General features: G+C 36.1%; 1 long non-coding RNA gene and 1 pseudogene across 1 annotated transcript; one reads left to right on the plus strand and one right to left on the minus strand.

Annotated features, from left to right (window-relative positions):
- The first annotated feature begins 676 nt into the window (after positions 1-676).
- On the plus strand, positions 677-1376 carry LOC111372799. The gene is made up of 2 exons (XR_002698827.1): positions 677-772; positions 992-1376. It is a non-coding gene; the product is annotated as an uncharacterized LOC111372799 (long non-coding RNA).
- A 4734-nt stretch (positions 1377-6110) lies between these two features.
- On the minus strand, positions 6111-21845 carry LOC111372826 (annotated as a pseudogene).
- Between the last annotated feature and the right edge of the window lie 292 nt (positions 21846-22137).

Below are 22137 nucleotides of genomic sequence, written 5' to 3' on the forward strand. Positions count from 1 at the left end.
CTATATTCTATATATGTTCGAAATTGATCGAGAAAAACAAATGCCTGTTGGGGTAATTCGTGTTTGGACTTGATTTGTTATTTAACCATATTTATAGTGCCGAGCTGACTTGACGTGACATCGGTTTTCAAAATGGTCGTTTTACTAGCGAGTTTCCTGTTTTTATAAAGGAGTCTAGGTCATGTAGTGAGGATTTCCAATTGAGTACAAGAAATCTTGACGAAAGATTTTATGCATGTACAGTTTTCTAGTTGCATTTGTTTAAATAAAAACACTATTTTTTGGTAATTGCATGTTTGATAAGTGTTTATAAACATTTTAAATTATAAATAATTAAAAATAGTTGGTACCTAAGTATATATAGTTAGTAATTGTGGATCTCAGTAGACAAAAATTGACCGAGTATTAATGAACCTGAGCCAAACATAGAAACATTGGTTTTTTCTGTGATCCTTAGACTGTTTGTTTATATCAATCCACTTGAATGATGGATTTATCTGTGTAGGAAAAAAAATTCCTCCAACTTCATCATTTTGAGCATTCTGATTAATGGCATAATAGGGCATCCCACTTTGTCTTGCCTCATTTGGTGGAGACCCCATCAGCAGATTTTATTAGAAATTACAACTATATAAACCCTTGAATGTCATCGTACTCGACTTAGACTTGGCTCTTATCAAGCATCCTATTTAGAGGATGTAAATTATCAATATCTAAAGCTTCCTAATATACAAATTCTGCTGGATTGTGTGGAGTTCAGGAGTACATCGAGGTATCTACATATATTTGATTGATTTGTATATTCCTACTACTAAAAGGTTTAAGACTACTTATTTTGAGTGTGAGAAATATGAGAAAACTTAGATCAATACGCGAAGGTAACTCTCACATAGATAGTGAACCACTATAAATGGAAGGAATAGGGCTTAATAATCCCGAACAATTTTTTTCTCATATTAAAAATTGATTGTGATTGATTTATGCATAACAGGAGACTGCAAAAATGGCTAAAAAGAGGCTCTTACTGTTGGTTTTAATGCTACTGATTATGAGCTCTTGCTTGACAAAATCCCAGGGGCCATATCCACCTCAAATGGCCGAAAAGCTCAATCTTGAGCATGAGGAAGGGCAGCAGAAAACGGTAACGGAAACTTCATATCCTGATTCTGAGGATGGTCAACCTCACCACCGATATCCCGCACCAGCTGCCCTACATAAGTAATGAACTCTGGAAGGTGGTGACGATATCACTCCAAACCAAATGTATATAACTAGCTTCCGCAAATGTGTGTGTGTGTGTGTGTGGCGTGCACATGTAGTGCTTTAATGAAATATGTATACCATGATATGATAAATAAAACTGTGGTTTGGCTGTACAAAATTGTACTGGAATGGGACGCGAAGAAATCATATGAATTGATATGTAGTAGATATGCAGTTAACGAAAATCCAAGTTCAGCGGGAGACAGACATTACAAAATAGAGAATCTAATAAGTAAACATTTCTGGCCTGTAAATCAATTTCTCATGTTGACTGTGCTTGTAGGGCACACATCCTCACAGCTCCAATAGAGGTGTTGATGAAGCTGATGCAATTCGATAAAATGTGTGAATTATCCTATTCATAGAATGTCGATCGAGGTTCGGGAATCAAAAATCTTTAATTCCTATATATTAAAATGAAGAAGAATGCACTTTATTGAACTAACTTCTTCAATCTGAAAATGTATTACATTGGCGTATAAATAGAGATCAACACTAACAGAAATTTAGCTAACTAACTGACTGATATTTACAACCAATACAAAGATGACACGTGCAACCAACAGCCCTAACTAACTAACTAAATTGAGCTGCTGATGTGAGCTGTAGCTGGATAAGTGAGCTGGAATGAACTGGATTCTATTACTCCCCCTCAAGATGGACTGTGAGGATTAATGATAGTCATCTTGGACAATAAAGGAAACAAAGAATTTGCAGGAAGGGGCTTAGTAAAGATGTCTGCAAACTGGTGTTGTGTCCTAATCGGGAGCAGCTTGATAAAGCCATCATTTACCTTATCTCGAACAAAGTCACAGTCTATTTCTATGTGTTTGGTTCGCTCGTGAAAGATTGGATTGCTTGCAATGTGTATGGCAGCCTGGTTATCACAGAAAATGAGAACAGGAACCTTGGTTGCAACCTGAAAAATCTCGAAGTAGTTGATGAATCCAGATGAGTTCACTTGTTGTTGAGGCTAAGGCACGATATTCAGCTTCAGCAGATGACTTGGAAATAGTGCTTTGTTTCTTGGCTTTCCAAGATATCATGGAGTCTCCAAGGAAAATACAGAAGTCAGTCATCATCCCCAGTCAGCATCTGTAAATGCTTGAAGCTGAAGTGAGGATGAGGCTGAAAACATAATTCCTTGTCCAGGGGCAACTTTGATGGATTGCAAGAGATGATGAACTGCATTCATATGTGGTTGTCTAGGTTGAGCAACAAATTGACTCAATTTGTGAACAGCAAACATAATGTCCAGTCTGGAAATAGTCAAATATAGAAGGCGACCAATGAGCCTTCTATAAAGAGAGGCATCTGCAAGAGGCTCCCCCTCAAAGGTCAAAAGACTATGATCCAACTACTCGATACAACGATCTATTAGATCGTGTCCTTAGACATCGTGATGCAATCATATCACATCTCAACTGGGCATGTATCTTTCTAGGCTTTCACAGTTTTGGTTTATATATTCATAATGATACCATGAGCGCTTTAGGGCGTCCTCAAGATATGTTTTCAGATACCGCTACAGCTATAGATATAGGGATTTTGAGAATACGCTTTAAGGACCAATGGTTAACGATGGCTCTGATGGGTGGTTTTGCTAGAATAGGAAATAATGAGATCATTATTTTAGTAAATGATGCGGAAAAGGGTAGTGACATTATTTTTTTTTTTGGGGGTTAGAGAAACAGACAGGAAAAATAGGCCAATCTGTTGACCTTTTTGTAAGTGGTAGAACATGGTTAAACATGTCAATCTGTTGACCTTGAAAAATGCGTCAATAAAATTTCAACTACATCCCCTTCGCTTAGACATTACCGGTACACTAAGCACCCCATCAAAAAGCAAAGGTCGTCGATTGAGAAAAATGTCTGACAATTGTTTGTATTTCGACGGTCAAATCAATTGCCAAACGAGAGAATATGAGTGTAAGAGAGGAAGAGGTGATTTGGATAGGGTTTTGAAAACATACATTGGTTATGAATAAAATCATACATATGTAGAAAAATGTAATGACTGTTTAATTAAAATAAGGTCAATCAATTAATTAGTTGATGTCATATCGATCGATGTAGGACCCCTTTTGTCACACGCATACCACTTAATTTATGAATATAACATTATCTTTTCAATACTTTGTAACTTGGGTTATTACAGTTAGAAATAAAGTAGCTTATACATTTGCTTTTATGCTATTAACTTGAAGTTGATCGGAACTAGATTGATTGTAGTCCTTTGTTCTGTTTCGCCGCAAGTTTTAAACAACTTATCTTAATGAGATAATATTTGTATTTAAAAATAGAAGAAAATTTGGGGGCCTCTTGCTATCTCGACATTCTGGGTTGTAAGATGAGTTGGATCACATGAAAAGTGTCATGAAATTGTAGCTTTCGGCGAATTGGGACAAAAGTCAATAGAAGGGAGAAGGGCTTTCTTTAGTATTGATTGCAGAAGGGAGCTTACAAACCCCTGCCTCGTTCATGCACTCGCTTGGTTTCAGTCTCATTCGATTGTTGATTAGTCCATGGGTAGTTGGTACAAATACATTATTTAATAGAGTATCCAAGTTTTGTCGATCCAAAATATCTTTTATTCATTTAATTTTTTGGAAAAGAAACCTAAAATGACCATGTGGGCCACAACTCGGAGACCATTGCATGAAATTCGAAAACCTCTCTAGAAAGTTCCTCATTCTAGATTGGTTGTGATTGACTTTATTTTCGTCCCAAGCCTTGACACGTGCGATGCATGTGTTGTAGTGTTATAGAGTACTTTGCCCCTATTTGGTGGAAGGATGGCAACTGAGTAGGTTCAGGACAGGACTAGCTCCCCCGTCCCCGTCCTGTCGAGCATTTTTTCGTTCCATACCCACCCCGTTACCCATTTAATGAGGGGCGATTGCTTCATTTCGTACCGTTTAAATTTATTTATTTTTATATAGTTTTTGATAATTCATTTTAATACCTCCATTCATTCAAGTGAGTTAATAATATAGTTGTTAAAATGTTTAATTAATTTATTAAATTTTAAAAGTTAAATTATTCTAATATATTTGGTAAACTAAGATTTTTATTGTTTATCATATTCCTTAGATAATTTTAGTTGTCATCTTCTATTAGAATTAATGAATTTTCATAGAATTTTTCTATTTAGGTCTGTTTGAGCCCTATTATTTCCTAATAATGCATTTTAAAATAGTAGATTGATAAAAAATGTGGTTAAAAATAAGAAAATTTTTTAGGTTTACCTGTAATATTATTTTATTAAAAAATGTGATTGAAAAGAAGTGAGAGAAAAATATTTTTTAAAAAGAATGAGAATCAAACAAGGATTTAAAGTTCCCGCCTGGGGGCGAAATTCCTCACCCCGCATCTGATCCCCGATTTAGTGGGTAATCGGGGCAGGGCCCCACGGGTAGTGGGTTTGAGGGATATTTTTGCCATCCCTAATTTGGTGTAATTAAAATCAAATTTTTAGTAAATTTTATAAAAGTTGATAAAACATGTTACTGATCCCATAAAATTTGTAGTTAAATTAGTTATTGATTTTGATTTAAAATTTTAGTAGTATATTTTACGCCAAACTATTTTGTTCATCATTGGACGTTATAAATGAAATGAATCATTACTTTTGATGCCACTGTGAATAAGTCGCGTAGTTAGGTTTATAATTTCACTATTAAAGGACCTCTTTTAGTAAACTACATGGTTCAAAAGAACTAAAAGTTGATTCAGATATGGACTGATGTGAAGAACTTGAATTCCGTTTTTTATCTGAGAAGAATCATATAGTTTTCCGCTCAAGAGAATTTCTTTGGTAAATAGATCCTTGACAAAGAACCAGTGAGAATGAAACTAAAGAAAACTCTATTATCCTGAGCAAATTTAGTGACACTTCGTTTTTGGTAATTGCCGGTACATGTAGCTATTGATATTAAGGAATACTAGAATGACGTGATCGAAATCCAATATGTGAGTAGACAAACCTGGTTTGTTACGTTCCCCTATGTAGCTTATCATTTCCCATGATCTCTTCTTTAGCTGTCAAATTTGAAGCGTCCAATGTCACGTGCTTTGTAGCTCCCGAGTCTAGATACCAATTCTTATCAAAATATTGTGACCTCCATTAATCTTTCATCTTTTTTTTCTATCGGTAAATGTGAAATTCATAAATCAAAATTGAGTTACAAGTACTCCGAGCATACTTGGGAAATCAAAAGATCGAACAATAACAAGTACACCGGGCATATCCGGGTGAGCAAAAATTAAATCCAACGACAAGTACACCGAACATACCCGGGCTAATTGCTAATTACAACATGAGACGATGAACAAAACAAGAGATCTAAATGTCAATTGCAAAATACTCATATTGAATCAAAACATACGGATACAACGTGAACATAGCTTTGTATACGTGTGTTTTGATCATATTAATGATGCCTGCAACATTTGGTTTTAAATCCTGAAAAATTCCCATATTACGTGCCATCCATAAGTGGTAAACAGTGCTAACAAAAACAATCTTCTTTACTTTGCTATGTCCTGTCTTTTCTTAATCTCTCATCTTTATGGTCGTGGATCTGACTCTAGCCAAATTAGCACTCAAAGAAGAATCAACTCTTATGGTTTTCTTCGAATTTTGACTCTTGAGCAAGCAGTAAATATTTCCACTTTACAAGGTTCAGTTCTTGAGACTTGGAACTTATTTAATAAATGCAGCATTCTCAATCGTGAAACCTTTAAATATTGCAAAAATGTCATCATATGAGCCCTTCTAAACTACTATGATAGAGAGGCAAGTCATATTTCTCAACCGTAAAAGTTTCAGTTTGCAACTTTTCTAAGCAAAATCAGACAGATTGGAAAGGTCGTTTATGAATTGATATCGTGTTACTGCAGTTATGGACCAGAAGCTGGATCCCACATTCTAGCCACACAAGCAAAGGTTCCAATTCTTTCAAATATATACATCTCCTACAGATTTTCACATCATTGACCCTTCAAATATACAATTTTTTCTCCAGTAATATAATCAGGATAACCATCTATTTCGTCTTGATTCTACAGATTTTCTAAGCTTTGCAGAATAGTCTCTAGTGACTTTTCTGGGCTTTTATTTCTAGCTAATTTCATCACTACCACCACCAAATGCAATGCAACTGCATGAATCCACCCTACAAAATCATGAATGGTCTGGCCCCCAATATGCTGTCTTAGATGATCCTCTGGCTGCAGTTGTTGGGAACTCTCCAGCGCTTTGCCTGAGACCCAAGGTCAGAGAAACTGCACCTAGCCCTCCAATTTCCAGTCCACCACGGTTGTAAGGCACGAAACCCATAAATGATCCATCCATGTTATCTGGAGTATGATACTCCACTCTTGGTCGCTTCTTGTGATTCCATAAATCTGCACTCAAACCCTCCCCTTGGCACTTTGATGGGCTAATTCTTGAGCAATCCATTTTCTCATCAGAAACTGCAGTTATGCCACGCGTACTAAAAGATTGGATGCCATTCAATTGAGTAGAACCTTCAGTTGGGGATTTCCCATCGGTTTTAGAAGCATTTGATCCCGTTTCCATCATTCCTTTGGCTTCTAGCATGTGTATTTCTTCAACCATGGGTTTCCATACACGAACTCGAGCATTGATAAACCAGTTAGAAACCTAGTATGAAACATGAAATTTAGCTCAATTATTACGGGCATGTACATGTCTTCTATAATGAAAGGCAAGCAGCCTGCCCGTGGGGAGAGGGCTCCGGGCATTTATAAAATCAACCAAAGCCAAGGAATTCAGCCTGCAGGCAATAAGATTTTAGTCGTCTAATGAACGCCAAGTACCTGGTTTCTGGTTAAGCCGGTTTGAGTAGCCAGCATATGCTTATCGGTGTCTGTCGGATATCTACACAAAAATAAGTTTTACTTTCATTAAACCCTGAGTGAGCATACATATGATGCATCATGTGCCTCAGTATGTTTTCAGGTGAAAGCAACACAAAAAAGTTGATGGGCACATAAAAGAGACTTACGGATGAAGGAAATGGTCAAATAGCCAAGCTCTAAGAACAGACACTGCACGTTCTGGTAGGCCTCTCTGGGGCCTCCAGACAAGTTGTTGGGGCTCAATAAAGCCCGTATAGCACCCACCTTTCTGTTTTTGGAAGAAGCTTTTATCCACGAACTTTAACCTCAAACCACTCGTATCACCTTTACTACTGCTTGTACCAGCAGTGAGGGATGATAAATCTTCTCCCAAGGCATTACTTACACTTCTGATTTGGTCAGTTATCACATTCTTTAGACAACGAAAGTGTCTGGTGACGGTCTTTAGACCTATAGATATATATGGAGTGGTTGCACTAAGACCTGCCACCGATTCAAAGGATGAAACTACCATTTGCATCTGCTGATGATACTGTTTGTACCTTCTGCAAACCTTCAAATAAAACAACACTTGATAAATATATTGCGGTATCTTGACGGGCCGTAGAATAAACATAAAACAGACACACACTTAAAGCACCATAAATTATCATGAGCACTCAAATAATGAAGTATCCATATTGCAAAATATCCTAACTAATCTCAAATATCAAATAGTCACAAAATAAGCTCTTGTAGCAAAATAACCCATGAAGAATCCACAATTATGTGTCTCTCGGACTTTTATTTCTAAGCAACCAGACAGATCTCCATTTACAGAGATACCAACAACCACAATGAAATCCAGTAGTTCTTATTCCCAACTGAGGTATAATTTATACATGAATTAATATAGTGGTACATAATGGAGTGTACTTAAGGGTGTACATCTCCCTCACATGGGGTGTGGGATCCACCCAAATAAGTATTTTTTATTCAAGTGGATCTCACACCCCATGTGAGAAAGGTGTACATGCTTAGGTACACCCCTGTGTACCACTAGCACCATCGTTTATACATAATCCATTTCTGAAAACCAAAATTTACATCCATACATGCCAGCAACTTTAGAAAGGCATTGGAGATGCTTTCAATATAAAGCGCGTATATTCATGACTGCTTAACTTTAAAAATCTATTTATTACAATTTTGTCGTCAACAAATAATAATGAAAGCAATTCAAGAATCAATAAAAGCCAATAGAATCTCCAACATTTGTGCATCCATATATTTTTCTTTTGTACATTTCATACATTCAAGTAAAGAGAAATATGTGCAACCTACATTGGGTAGATAATTCAAATTTACCAGGTAGTTCGTATTTAAAATGGGAATAACAGAGAAGTCAAATACAAAGACCATACCATGATCAGAACAAATTTCAATGAGATAGTACCCAATAAAAAGAACACATCTCATAATCCATATAATAAACAGAGGGTCCTTGGATCAAGAACTTTGAGCAAAATAAAAATTTCCTAATGTAATCCCCCTGCTATGTCCCCAGGAGACACACACCTACAATGCAATAAAAAAAATTGCAAGGTATGGGGCAACATCATCCAGTTTTCAATGTTCAGAGTCAAATCATTAGAAAATTGAAAGAAAAATTGAACAAATGTGAATCATAGTTGTATCACATTTTTTCTCGTGCAAACGACAAGCCATTAGCTCTCTATAGGGAGTCAGGAACAACCCCGTGATAAAATTAGGACCGCATCATTGAGCTGAACTGCATCTATCTTCCCAAACCTATAGAACATTTTGCACTTTTATCCCCAACTTTTCCTTCTTGGCATTAAGCTCCTTCACCCTATAGTTTTGTGGTGTGGATGGCCTGTACTGATCAAAAACCACCTAAAAAGACCGTTTAATATTTGTGAAAAGACAAATTGCCCACAACTTCAAAGAAGGAGAAAACTAAAAAAGAAAGATGAAAATATATATCTTCCAAGTCAACCCCAGTCACACAAACAAGGCGACCAACAGTAAACCCCATTTTCGATCCCACCATCAAACACCGACCACCACAATGACCTCCACCAAGACCAAACTCAAATCCTCAACCCTACAGCTCACACCCTCCGCACAAAGAGTAATCCCCTGTGCTTTCTATTTAATATGTATGCCCTGAACTTATAGTCTCTTTAGATTTGTCATTGTTGTCCATATTACATTTTCTACGATAACAAAGGGTATGAAGTATTGCTAAGGATATTGAGAAATTGGCGTTGGGGTTGACTCTTAGTTATAATAACGTTGATTCCTTGAAAGTTTCCTAATTAATGATATAAACTTAGCACCATAAATTAATCTATTATCAATTTGACAGGAAGATTATGACAATAATAAAACAAACAAGAACAAAATCAAGAACATCAAGATTTACGTGAAAACACAAGACGAGAAAAAACCATGGGTAGATAAGGAGAATCCACCATAATCAATAACAATTGTGTCTACAACAAGAGGTCAATGCTTTCAACTAAAATTTAAAGCTTTCAAGATGTTGTATGAATGTTACGAGAACAATACAAGTCGTAGCTTATATATATAACCCTAGAAACCAAGTTGTAGTTGAATAGGAGTCCAAAACGCATTAAAACACGAATCTTGGAAACCATGTCGCTCGAGCGACAGGCGAATAATAGGCGGGCGACGGCCCTGCCGCTCGAGCGTCGAGCGACAAGCGGGCAAAAATTGTCAAAAATCTGTTAGTGTCGTTCGAGCATCCAGCTAGCCGCAAGCTAGCGAAAATGCGATGACTTTTTCTTCCTGATCCATAATTTAGACCTTTTCAAGAACACTTTAACTAGAACTCCAAAACCTACTAGAATTTAGGCTACATTACAACAAACCTCCATCTTGAACCAAATTCCAATATAAGGAATTCCAAAAAACTGATCTCCAAAGCAAACACTAATCCTCTTCCAAACAAGCCCCAATGGACTAAATCAATGACAAACACCAAGTAATTTCAAACAATGCTTAGACTTAATAATGAAAAATGATTTTGTCATCATATTAGCAAGGTTATCCTTGGTATCAACCTTGCTCACTATAGTACCACCACGAGCAATTACTTCACGCACAAAATGATACCTTACATCAATATGCTTAATTCTCTCATAGAACATTTGATCCTTAGTCAGAAAAATAGCACTCAATATACTGTAAAAATCTGCAAATCTTCACTGATTTCACCAATCAAACCCCTTAACCACATAGCCTCATTACATGCTCTTGTAATAGCCATGTATTAGACAAAGCTACTGTACTTTGCAAAGTAGTTTTCTAGCTGATAGCACAGCCTCCAAGGGTAAACACATACCTTGTAAGAAATCTCCTTTAATCAAGATCCACTGCATAATTCGAATCCAACTACCCAATGACTCCAGCTATATTTCTACCAAAATGCAAGCAAGAATTAGTTGAACCCTTCAAGTATTTGAATATCCATTGCATTGCTTACCAATGCTCCTTGCCAGAATTTGCCATGTGCTTACTAACTGCACTGAATATATGTGCCAAATCTGATTTTGTACAAACCATAGTTACATTAACAAACCAATTGCATCGGAATAAGGAACCTAAGACATATAATCAATGTCTTCATTTGATTAAGGACATAATCTAAATGACAATTTGAAGTGGGCAGCCAACGAAGTATTAAGAGCCTTAGCATTCAACATATTGAACCTTTAAACTCAAATGCAATCTGCCAGTCTTCCTATCCTTCAAGATTTTCATACAAAGAATTTTATTTGCTGCACTCAAATCTTTCATTTCAAACTCCTTACTATTTTGAGATTTTACCTTCCTAACCTTAATTTATCCCTCGCTGCAATGAGCATGTCACTAACATATAGTAACAAATATGTGAGTGAAGTACACACAACTATCATAATTACTTCTGTTGAAACTATAAGTAGTCATGAATGAATCAAACCTTTTGTAGCACAATGCCTCAGCGACTGCTTTAGTCTATATGATAACTTCAACAAGCACATGGTCTTCCTTCCCAGAAACTATGAAACCCTCCAATCGTTGCATGTAAATGTACTCCTCAAGTTCTCCATGCAAAAATGCTATCTTGATATCCATATGTTCAAGTTCCAATTCATTATTTGCAACCAACCCAAATAAAGCCAGAATTGAATTATGCTTTACAACCGGTAAAAACACATCTATAAAGTCAACACCTAGAACTTGACTGTAGCCCTTTGCTACCAATCGGCCTTATACCCAGCATCTTCAATCGCTGATGTCCATTTTTTTCCTTTGGAACACCCACTTGAAGCAGACAACATTTTTATCCTTTATTCAATGACTCCATCTCCTCTTGCATAGCAATCAACCATGTGCTAGACTAAATGTATCTACATATATAGCAAAATCCTTAGTGGAATTAATTTCTTCAACCACATTCAAAGCATACTGTCACGGACCTAGTTTTGTTCCGCCCCAACAGCTAGAACCATGCGACCTTAACGTTCAAGAATTCCCATCCCTCACAAGAAAATGTTGAGTCAACCTTTCAACACTCATAAATAATTTAACCAATGAGGCTAACTTATATCAATTTTGAGCAGAGGATTTGAAGTAGGAAATATAAAAAAAAAAATTGGGAGAATTTTCTTTTTATATAAATAAAAGGGAAAACTTTACAATCTCTCTCAAGTATTCAACTCACTTCACTCCATATGATTTACGAATGAAACTACATCTCTATTTATAGGAAAAACCTTGCAAGTCATCTTGGAATCAATGGCCAAAATTAATTGTGATCCAATGGTCTTCATTGGTTGCAAATTGTATTAACCTCCTTTGATCGTGTGACAATTCTCTACACATCCAATGCAAGTTGCATGTCACTTTCAAACTCATGCTAGTTGATATCAAGTGACAAATTTCTACAATTTCTCATGCAAGTGGACTAGTCATTCTCATAGTGGCCAACATGAATTTTGCTTCCACGTTGTCATTATCTTGCAAGTGACACAAGTGGATAAGTAGCACAAGTGGACAAATTGTACAAGTTGGCCAACTTGCCAACTTGCACCCGCAAAACATCCGATTGTAGGCCATCGTATTTTCCTCTCCAAATGGCTGGTTTTGACCGAGAAAAACCCCACCTCCGTGCTAAGAAAGCTACTTACGTTTTGCCAAAACAGGCTGCTTGCGTCCTTTGCTTGAGTCTGCTTGCATCCACTGCCTAAATTTGCCTACGTTCCCCGCCACAAGCAATTCCATCCTATTGGAGTGCGCTACCTACGCCATTTTATAGCCATTGCTGGGACGAATTGGCCGCGACCGACCAGGGAGACAAGTATACATTACCAAGTCTACTTCTCCATACTTTTGCAGAGGTCCAATCTGTTTACAAGGTCCATCCTTAGCAATTGAATACTATAATGTTACTGATGGTATAAACAAAGTATTACTATCCGTCAATTCAGAGCTTGACTGCTCTAAAGTAGGCTATTCTGAAACTTCAAATTGCTCCCATGAACCAATTTGCAACTCCACCTGAGTTGAATGATTCCGTTCTTTATTTTTATCAGAATCCCACGAGGTGAATCATGAATCATAGCAAGTTCATCAAATACTACATCTTTACTAACCATCACCTTTCTTATATCAGGACACCACAATTTATAAGCCCTTCACAGTTGATTTATATCTGAGAAAGACACTGTCTAGACCTAAGCTCCAACTTCTCGTTATCCACATGAAAATAAGCAAACACCCAAAAATCTTCAAATCAGTATAACAAGGTTTTTCAGACCATACATCTAGTATCTTTTTCTCAATGGCAATTAAGGGTTAGAGATTAATGTAGCAGCAGCTCCAACCCAAAAAATCTTAGACGGCCCATAATTTTAAAGCATACAATGAACATTTTCCATCAAAGTTCTATTTATCCGTTCTGCCACACCATTTTGTTGAGGATTTCCAATCACTATCGAGTGCCTCAAAATACCTTTAGTATTGCAGAAGCTATTAAATTCATCTGAACAAAACTCCATTTATCATCTGTGTGTAGACGCTTAATCTACTTTCTAGTCTACTTTTTTATCATTGTTTTCCATTTCTTAAAGGTCCCAAATGCATCACTCTTCTGTTTCAAGAAGAATATTCAAACATTCCTAGAGAAATCACCAATCATTGTTAACAAATAATAAGCACCTCTTGAAGGTACTTGGCCATTCCCCACAGATATGAATAAATATATTCAAGGGTTCCCTTCGTATTGTGTCTTTCTGTAGTAAATCTGACTCATTTCCATTTCCCGAAAACACAATGCTCACAGAACTTCACCTACTGGTCTTCTTTCCATCAAGAAGTCCCCTACTACTCAATTCTACCATACAATTCTCACTCATATGCCCAAGTCGCATATGCCTAAGTCTTGTAACTTCCTCATCAGCCAAGAAGAAGTAGAGCTTGATATATCTCTTGTAACTATGGAACCATGAATGCTCACAAAACTTTATCTATCTAATCTTCTACCCATCAAGAAGTCCCCTACTACTCAATTCTGCCATATAATTCTCACTCGTACGCCCAAGTCGCATATACCAAAGTTTCGTAACTTCCTCATCAATCAAGGAAGAAGTAGAGCCTGTTATTATCTCCTGTAACTATGGAACCCTGCAAAATGTACAACTGCGTAGAATTTCTTTGTCCATTCATGACAATAAGAGCACCTCAACTAACCTTCAAAACTCCACCTTCACAAATGTATATATGACCCTTTGAGTCAAATGTACTCAAAGATATGAGATTTTGCTTTAGTTCTAGACCATGCCTGACGTCTGTAAGTGTCATGACTTCTAGAAACTTTGATAAACTTTTTTCTAAGTGATTGCTTTCGTGGATTTCATGGATTTTTTGTAGATTTATATGAATTTAGTGAAATTCTTTCGTAGATTTCTATGAACTTTCATTTTAAAACTTTCATAGACTTCTGTTGAATTCAAAAAGCTTTTAAAGGCTTTCATTTGAAATAGAATTCTTGTCAATCTAGTGCAAAATATTAAACAATTTCCCTTCCCATTCCCATTCCCCCCTACGAATATCCAAACTTTCCTAGAGAAATCACCAATCACATTTATCAAATATTAAGCACCTCTTGAAGGTACTTGGCCATTCCCCACATATATGAATGGATATATTCAAGTGTTCCCTTCCAATTGTGTCTTTCTGCAGTATATCTTACTCATTTCTATTTCACAAAAACACAATGCTCACAGAACTTCATCTTACTGGACTTCTACCCATCAAGAAGTCCCCTACTACTCAATTCTGCCATACAATTCTCACTCATATGCCCAAGTCGCATATGCCTAAGTCTTGTAACTTCCTCATCAGTCAAGGAAAAAGTAGAGTTTGATATATCTCCTGTAACTATGGAACCATGAGTGCTCACAGAACTTCATCTTACTGGTCTTTTGCCCATCAAGAAGTCCCTTACTACTCAATTCTGCCAAATAATTCTCATTCATATGCCCAAGTTGAGTATGCCAAAATTTTATAACTTCCTCATCAGTCAAGGAAGAAGTAGAGCCTATTATATCTCCAATAACTATGGAACCCAGCAAAATGTACAACTGTGTAGAGTTTCTTTGTCCCTTCATGACAATAAAAGCACCTCGACCCACCTTCAAAACTTCACCTTCACTACTATATTTATGACCCTTCAAGTCAAGTGTACTCAAAGATATGAGATTTCGCTTCAGTACCATGCCTGACGTCTGTAAGTGCCCTGACTTGTAGAAACTTTGATAGACTTTTTTCTAAGTGATTGCTTTCATGGATTTTTAGTAGATTTGTATAAATTTAGTGAAATTCTTTCGTCGAAATCTATAAACTTTCATTTTAAAACTTTCATAGACTTTAGTTGAATTCAAAAAACTTTTAAAGGCTTTCATTTGAAACAGAATTCACGTGAATGTAGTGCAAAATGTCAAACAATTTCCCTTCACATTCCCATTCCCCCCGTAAAAATTTTTTAAAAAGAATAAAAATTTAAAACTTTAATTAAATAAATAATCATCAAAATTATCATACATACACGTATATGTGTGTGTGTGTAAATTTAATATGATTAATATAATATACCTTTAAAAATAAATGAAAAACAATATATTTAAGTTTAATTATAAATTTGCCATATAAAATTTTATAATTAAATAAAAATAGATATTTTTCACAAAAAAAAAATGAATGAAAAAAGAAAAAAAAAGTTATAAGAATCCAATTAATTTTTTTCATAGAAAATAGAGAAACAATAAGCTCCCATTTGGCCCACATTTTTTGGAAATGAAAATGAGTAGAATAGTGGTTTTTTTAAAAAATGAGTTGTTAAAAAAGAAGGAAAATTTTTCGATTTACGTAGTAATATTATTTTATTGAAGCTTATGGGGTTGAAAGTAGGAAAGAGAAAAATGGAATATAATTTAATGAGTACCAAACAGGGGATAAGAGAGATAAATAGAAACAAATATAATTAATAGAAAAATAATTTTTAATCATAACTCTAATGTTAGTAGAAGAAAAATGAAAGAGAAATATAAAAAAAATACATATTGTTAGTTCTTGTGTTGGCAATTCTGTGAAGAAAAAGGTCAAATTATAATTGTTTCAAAGTTTGTGATCAATTTGTAAATAGTTAAAGCTTAGGAGTCAATTTGTACATGTGTAAAAATTGGGGGGACTAAGTAGCAATTCTGTCAAACTATGTTAGGGTTTGAGTAATGAAGTAGGGCAACATGTGTCGTCGAAGTTTCGGTAGCTGCTCGCCAAGTGGTTGCTCGAGCATCTGAAACATAAAGCCTTTCACTCGCTTATCGCTCCTACTTCGTTCGAGCGAAACAGCGTCGCTCGCTTCTCGCTCGAGCAACAGTATTATTTGCAGAACCATATTTTTTTATTTTTTTGAGATTTTTAACTGACCTATATGACCCAGAAACCTCTCATATAAATGGTACTGTGCCGTTTTTCAGTTTTCTCTCAAGGATTGAATTTGAAGAAAAATATCTACATCTTGAATCCCACTTTTAATTCCACATCATTGATCTTTAGTGCAATCATATAAAAACACCAAGATCATCCTTATCAAACACCGTAAACACAATCTTCTAGAGCTTTTGTGGATTCTTGAAAATTAAGGAAGGAGATTGGGATTTCGATTATTGGAGAACGGGGAGTTCTCTTAAATCCACTGGAGATAGACGAGATCAAAAGCGGGGTATTGGTGTTGCATACAATCCAGGAGGGCTAAGAGTTAGGAATTGGTGCAGGATCACTCATACCAGGAGGGCTTTGAGAAAGATAAAATCAGGAGATCAGAAAAGCTATTGTGAGTTGAATCTGACGGATTGTAAGTAACCTTTTTCATTTATAGTGGATTCCTACTCACTTGAACCCAGAGTTTACCCACATTGGGATTTCTCCGTCATCAAATAATTGTGCTCGTTACATTTGCTGCACTTTATTTGTTTCCGGAATTTCAACATAGTATCTAAAACACATGAATTAATCTGTGGACAAAATAATATTTGTGACTTGTGGCTTTTATTATTGAATTGGTTAGAAATTCAACTTAAACACCTATTCACCCTCCTCTAGGTGTAAATTGTGTTGAACTACGTTTTTCACATCTTTTTTTTGGTAAAAATCTCCAAAAATCTTGATTAATGAGAAACAAATTTTGAGATTTTATACGAGTAATGTTTACTTAAAAATTAATACACCTGAGACTAAAAGTACCTAGAAATCATTAAGATTTAAATACCCCAAAACTTACACGGACTTCTAAAAATTTTAAATTGAATACACCTCGACTTTTAGAGACTTTTAAAAGTCTGTAAAAATCTCAATTGAATACACCAATACTTTTAAAGTCTTAAAAAGTCTACATTGAAAACCTAAATTTTTAAATCCCAAAAAATCACTAAAATTCTCACTTGAATACACCCCCCTAAAAGTCACATGATGGCGACAATAAACATAACATCAATACCAGATCCTCCTCATCATACTTAACCGCCAATATCTCCAAATTGACCACAATTTCTTTGAACAAGTTAAGTGATCATCCAATGACACACCTTCGGACATCCAATGAGAATACAAGCGCTATTTCAAGTGTAACTTGCTGGTCAAGCTCCATCACAAAAAGTTGCTCCAACTTCAACAACATAGCAACACTTTTCTCCTTGGGAACATCCTTAAAAAAATTGATATGATAGAAGTAGATGAATTCAAGATTGCGCTTTCCGATCCCTACACTACTTTTTATCCTGCGTCCAAATAGAAGGCATCTTATCAAAACCAAGGCTTCCTCCAAATCCATCGTCAAAAACTACTCGCATCTTCACTTATCATAAAGTAAATCTCGTGTTTCGATCCCATAACGAAATATCGTGCTTCATCATTGCCATGCAGAATAATCAACCTTCGCTCTGATACCACTTGTTATGAATTTGACTAGAAAATTATGACAAGAATGAAATAAACAAGAACAAAATTAAGAACCCCAAGATCTACGTGAAAACCCAAGATGGAAAAAACCACAGTCAAAGAAAGAGAAACCCATTATAATCAATAGAAATTGTATTTACAACAAGATCACAATACTTTCAACTAAAATCAAAAGCTCTCAAAATGTTATACGAATATTATGAAAACAATACAAGTCGGTAGCTTATATAACCCCAGAAACCAAGTTATAGTTGAATAGGAGTCCAAAACGCGCTAAAATGCAAAACCTGGAAACTTGTCCCTCGAGCAATACGCGGGCAACAACCCTACCGCTCAAGCGTCAAGCGTGCGAGAACTTTCTGTTGAAAATTTATTGTGTCGCTCGAGCATCCAGCTAACTGCAGGCTAACAAAAATGCGACGATTTTTCCTCCCAATCCATAATTTTGATCTATTAAAGACCACTTCAACTAGAACTCCAATATCCACTAGAATTTGGGTCACATTACAACATAATCTAATTAGAGTAAGTTTGATCAGAGACGTGCTATGGCTAGTGTCTAAGGAAAGAAATAAAGTATCCACCTTGCCCAAACAACGAAGGAAAACTAACCTAAGTTATTTTAGGTTTAGTATTCTTGCAAGTGTTATTATATATACTTGCTCTAATTAATGTCCCAGGTGAAGAGCACGGCCCAGAACAGAATTCTGCAACCAAAATTAGAGCGAGCAAAGTAGAGAGTAAAAACTATGAGTATGCATACATCAAGTACTTAATGTTCTAATTTTGTGTACACAAACAACTCTTGTATTGTGAGGTTTTGTAAGTTAAATTAAGTATCCTTTTGGGGCCATCAGCAGTTTTTAGAATCATGTTTAGGGCTTGTTCGATGGTGATTATAGGAATTAATTTTTTGATCATTGGAAAAAAAAAGTGTGGGCCACATGTGAGAAAAATGATGGCAGAAATAATTAAATAACGGTAAAAAAAAATCAATTTTTGGGGGGTGAAAAATCACTACCAAACGGGGGCTTAATTTTTCTTTTATCTCTTTGTGCCTCGTTTTCTGTTCTTTGTTTTGCATTCCTCCTTTGGGAATATTTTCCCAACAATTAGTGAATTGTAGATTTGATGGATTGAGCATAAAATGTTTCTAGATGACAGATGGATGAAGTCGCTCCCTCTTCCCTAATGAGATGCCATTTTCCGCAACCATGGCTACCAAAAATCTTAAGGCTCACTATCAAGCAATAAAATATGAAAGCAACGAGACGTATTGCTAGATTGCATGAAGTGTTAGTAGGTTCATTTCACATTCACATGTTATCCTCGTCCTAGGACGGAGAGTGTTAAGCCTCCTTCCTAATTTGCAGTTTATTTATTTTACCATTAATAAAAGTATAAAACGTGTCACCATTTGTTGTTTAATTAAAACTAAATATATCTTGCATATCATCACATGCCAAAAGCATCCATGTGTCAAAAAAATATCCTTGAAAATGGTTCGTAGAGATAAGCAAGTCAAGAGAACCAACCTCGTCCTTCAGGTACAACAGTTTAGCCTTCTTCTGTAAATATTCAGACCAGTGAGAATCTATTGAGCTGCTCATACCTCCATGCTCCTGAGTCTTCCCAATTGAACTATGAATTGTAAAGGACGAGCCGCCAGAATCACCAGGTACTGCTTTTAGTACAGGTCCAAGAGCACAGTCACTATCACCAAAAACCCCAACTTCTTCAAGAGTTTTCTCAGGTGAAGCCTCGTGCATTTCATTGTGCTTAGAATTCTCACCATTGCAAAGTTCATCCATCATTTGTTGCGCTGCCTTCAAAAATTTTGAACTTTTGAGAATGGTAGCATAACCAGTGAACGGACCAAGTGGGCCTGGGTTTCGATGAGAGAAAGTCAAATTTCCCACCATATTTTGCGGAAAATTTTCTGAAACTTTACTATCAAATGAAAATTTTGGATTGGAAGATAAATATGGGACATTATTAAGATTAACATTTCTAGATTGCAAACATGCAGAAATGTCCATCTCAACAGTCTGCTCCATGTGTACTTTTGGTGATGGTACTGACGAAAGTGACAAAGAGAGGGCCTGAGAATTGGAATTAACATTTGCAGTTGTCGTGTGGTCTCTATCAATATTCTTACTTTCTCCATATTCCAATCCACCATACCACTCCACTCCACTTTTAAGGCGCAATTGATCGGCACAGGCTGGAAGAAGAAGTAGTTCACTCCCACCAACTGCCCACGAAGCTTGGTTGCTTTCTCTGTCATTATTTTCCCTACAAGAAGCCAATTTTAGGCCGGTGGTTCTAATGTTGTCCAGAGTAACATCTTGGAGTGCACTTTGGTAAAGTGAAGAAGTACAATGCAAATTCCCATAAGGCTTTTGGCCATTCTGAGTTGAAATATCACCCAATGAGTTGATCAACGGAGAATGTGATTCATGATAACCAGTTTGGATCATATCCAAAGGACCCGAGAGAGTTCGGCTCGGATCAGCCATCCAATCACTACTTGATTGTGAAGCACTGTTTTTCCAAGTGCTAAAACATTGTGGATCACCACTCATTACAGCGGAAGTATTGAAGGTAGATGACATTGCGTGTGAAAAGTCACCGAAAGAAGCTTCTCCAACCCGGCCGTCGGGTTCTTGAACTATAACATCATCTTTATGCCCCAATAAAGCTTGTGAGTTCGCCGAAAAACAAAGCATTTCGGAACAATATTCAGATGACTCATAACATGAGTTCTCATTCCTACAACTTCGAAGTTGAACGGGTTCGTAATTTAGACCATCGTGGACAGAAACCTGTGCTAAATTTTGTTGAATTCTGAAATTATCACGTTCTTGGTTCATATTGTTCCCGATGAACTGCTGAGATAAAGGAGAATTTCAACTAATGCTCCACTCTTTCAAGACAAAATATATCCGACCAAAATGTTAAACAATTTTAGTATCATCAGTAAAACCTTCAACAGGAAGGAGATAAGTCACCGTTAATAATAAGTACAACACAAGATTCCCATCGAGAAATCACCCTAGTCCCTATGTGGAGAGAGACGACAGCAACCCATGTTTGGAGAATAATAGCAGAAGAAAAATCATATGAACCTAAAAACACAAAACTTTGGGCAAAAAATCTTGCGTAAATTGTACGCAATCTGAGTAGTAAACTAGAAAGAGAAAGAAAAGCCTGTGCGTGATGTCTTGGACCAAGGCTATTTCTCTGCTAAGCACCAGTATATCGACTTGCATTTCACTGTTTATATCATATGCACATCTTGGAGACATAAATAACTTCAACTTTCGCAAGCAAAGCTTTAATTCAGCACCGAAAACTTGATGAGAACAACACGAAATCACTGGGCTGTATACTGTAGCCTAGCAGTATAATAAAAGAAACCCTAACTTTTAGGCAAATATTTCTACTTGCAGTGACCAAAAAATCTGAAGAGCTGCGAAACCCATATGCAGATCCACTTCGTGAAGTTAAAGAATAACCGAACCAACTACTTTAAAGTCTTCACTAAATAGTAAAAATAAAAAAGAAAAAGAAAAAACCTTTAAACTGTAAAAGAAATTCTTGATTTTGCATGTAAACAGCATTACAAACTGATTTTTCAAAGCGAAAATTCTGGTAATTACTTGAAACCAGCTGCTCAGATAGAGTATAATCAAGAAAACACAAAAGATCAAGAAAAGGGAAAAATAGGAAAAAAATTTTGAAGGTAGCAACTTATGACTTTTCCCTTACCTGTCTTTATAAAACGATCTAGGTTTCTTCAAGAAAAAGCTCTCTGATAGTTGACAATAGCAGTTTCTCCGGAGAGTTTCGCAGGTTCCGCGGTGAATATTCGAGTATAGTTTGCGGAGTAGGAGAGGCTAGCTGGATGACCAGAAGTAGGACAATGATTGCTGAGCTGATAATTGCCCATGTAGCTTTTGTGAAGAGCGAATTAACGTCGTTTTCGCCGTTATATTTGACGGCGAATCTACGTACACCCATATCTATAATCTATAAGTGATCTACTAGGTAGCCTTTCATTTGTCATAAATCTTCAAGAAAATCACTGAGAAAATTTGGTTCCCCAACTACAAATTTGAAAAGACTGAAAACGCTATCAGTCTCCATCTCTCCTGTTTAACTCTCTAAAATCCAGGTTGGCTTACTTTCTAATATATGTCGATAAAAAGGCAAGACAAGGGGTGGCGGGGGCGTGGGTCGGGGGTTCTTATGATACGGCCCTTAATTATGCAAGAGTTCTGGACCGATTTGATTCTCATTTTTTTGCTACAAAAATAAAAAATATGATCGTTATTCATTATATAAAATTATCATATTTGACTTTTTATTTTTGTGTGGATCCCATAATAATTATTTTTTTCATTCTCATTTTTAAAAAAATAAAAATCAAACGGACTTTTACAATACTTAAAAAATT

Source organism: Olea europaea, unplaced genomic scaffold, assembly GCF_002742605.1.
Source record: "Olea europaea var. sylvestris unplaced genomic scaffold, O_europaea_v1 scaffold1031, whole genome shotgun sequence".
In the NCBI taxonomy this organism is placed as follows: Eukaryota; Viridiplantae; Streptophyta; class Magnoliopsida; order Lamiales; family Oleaceae; genus Olea; species Olea europaea.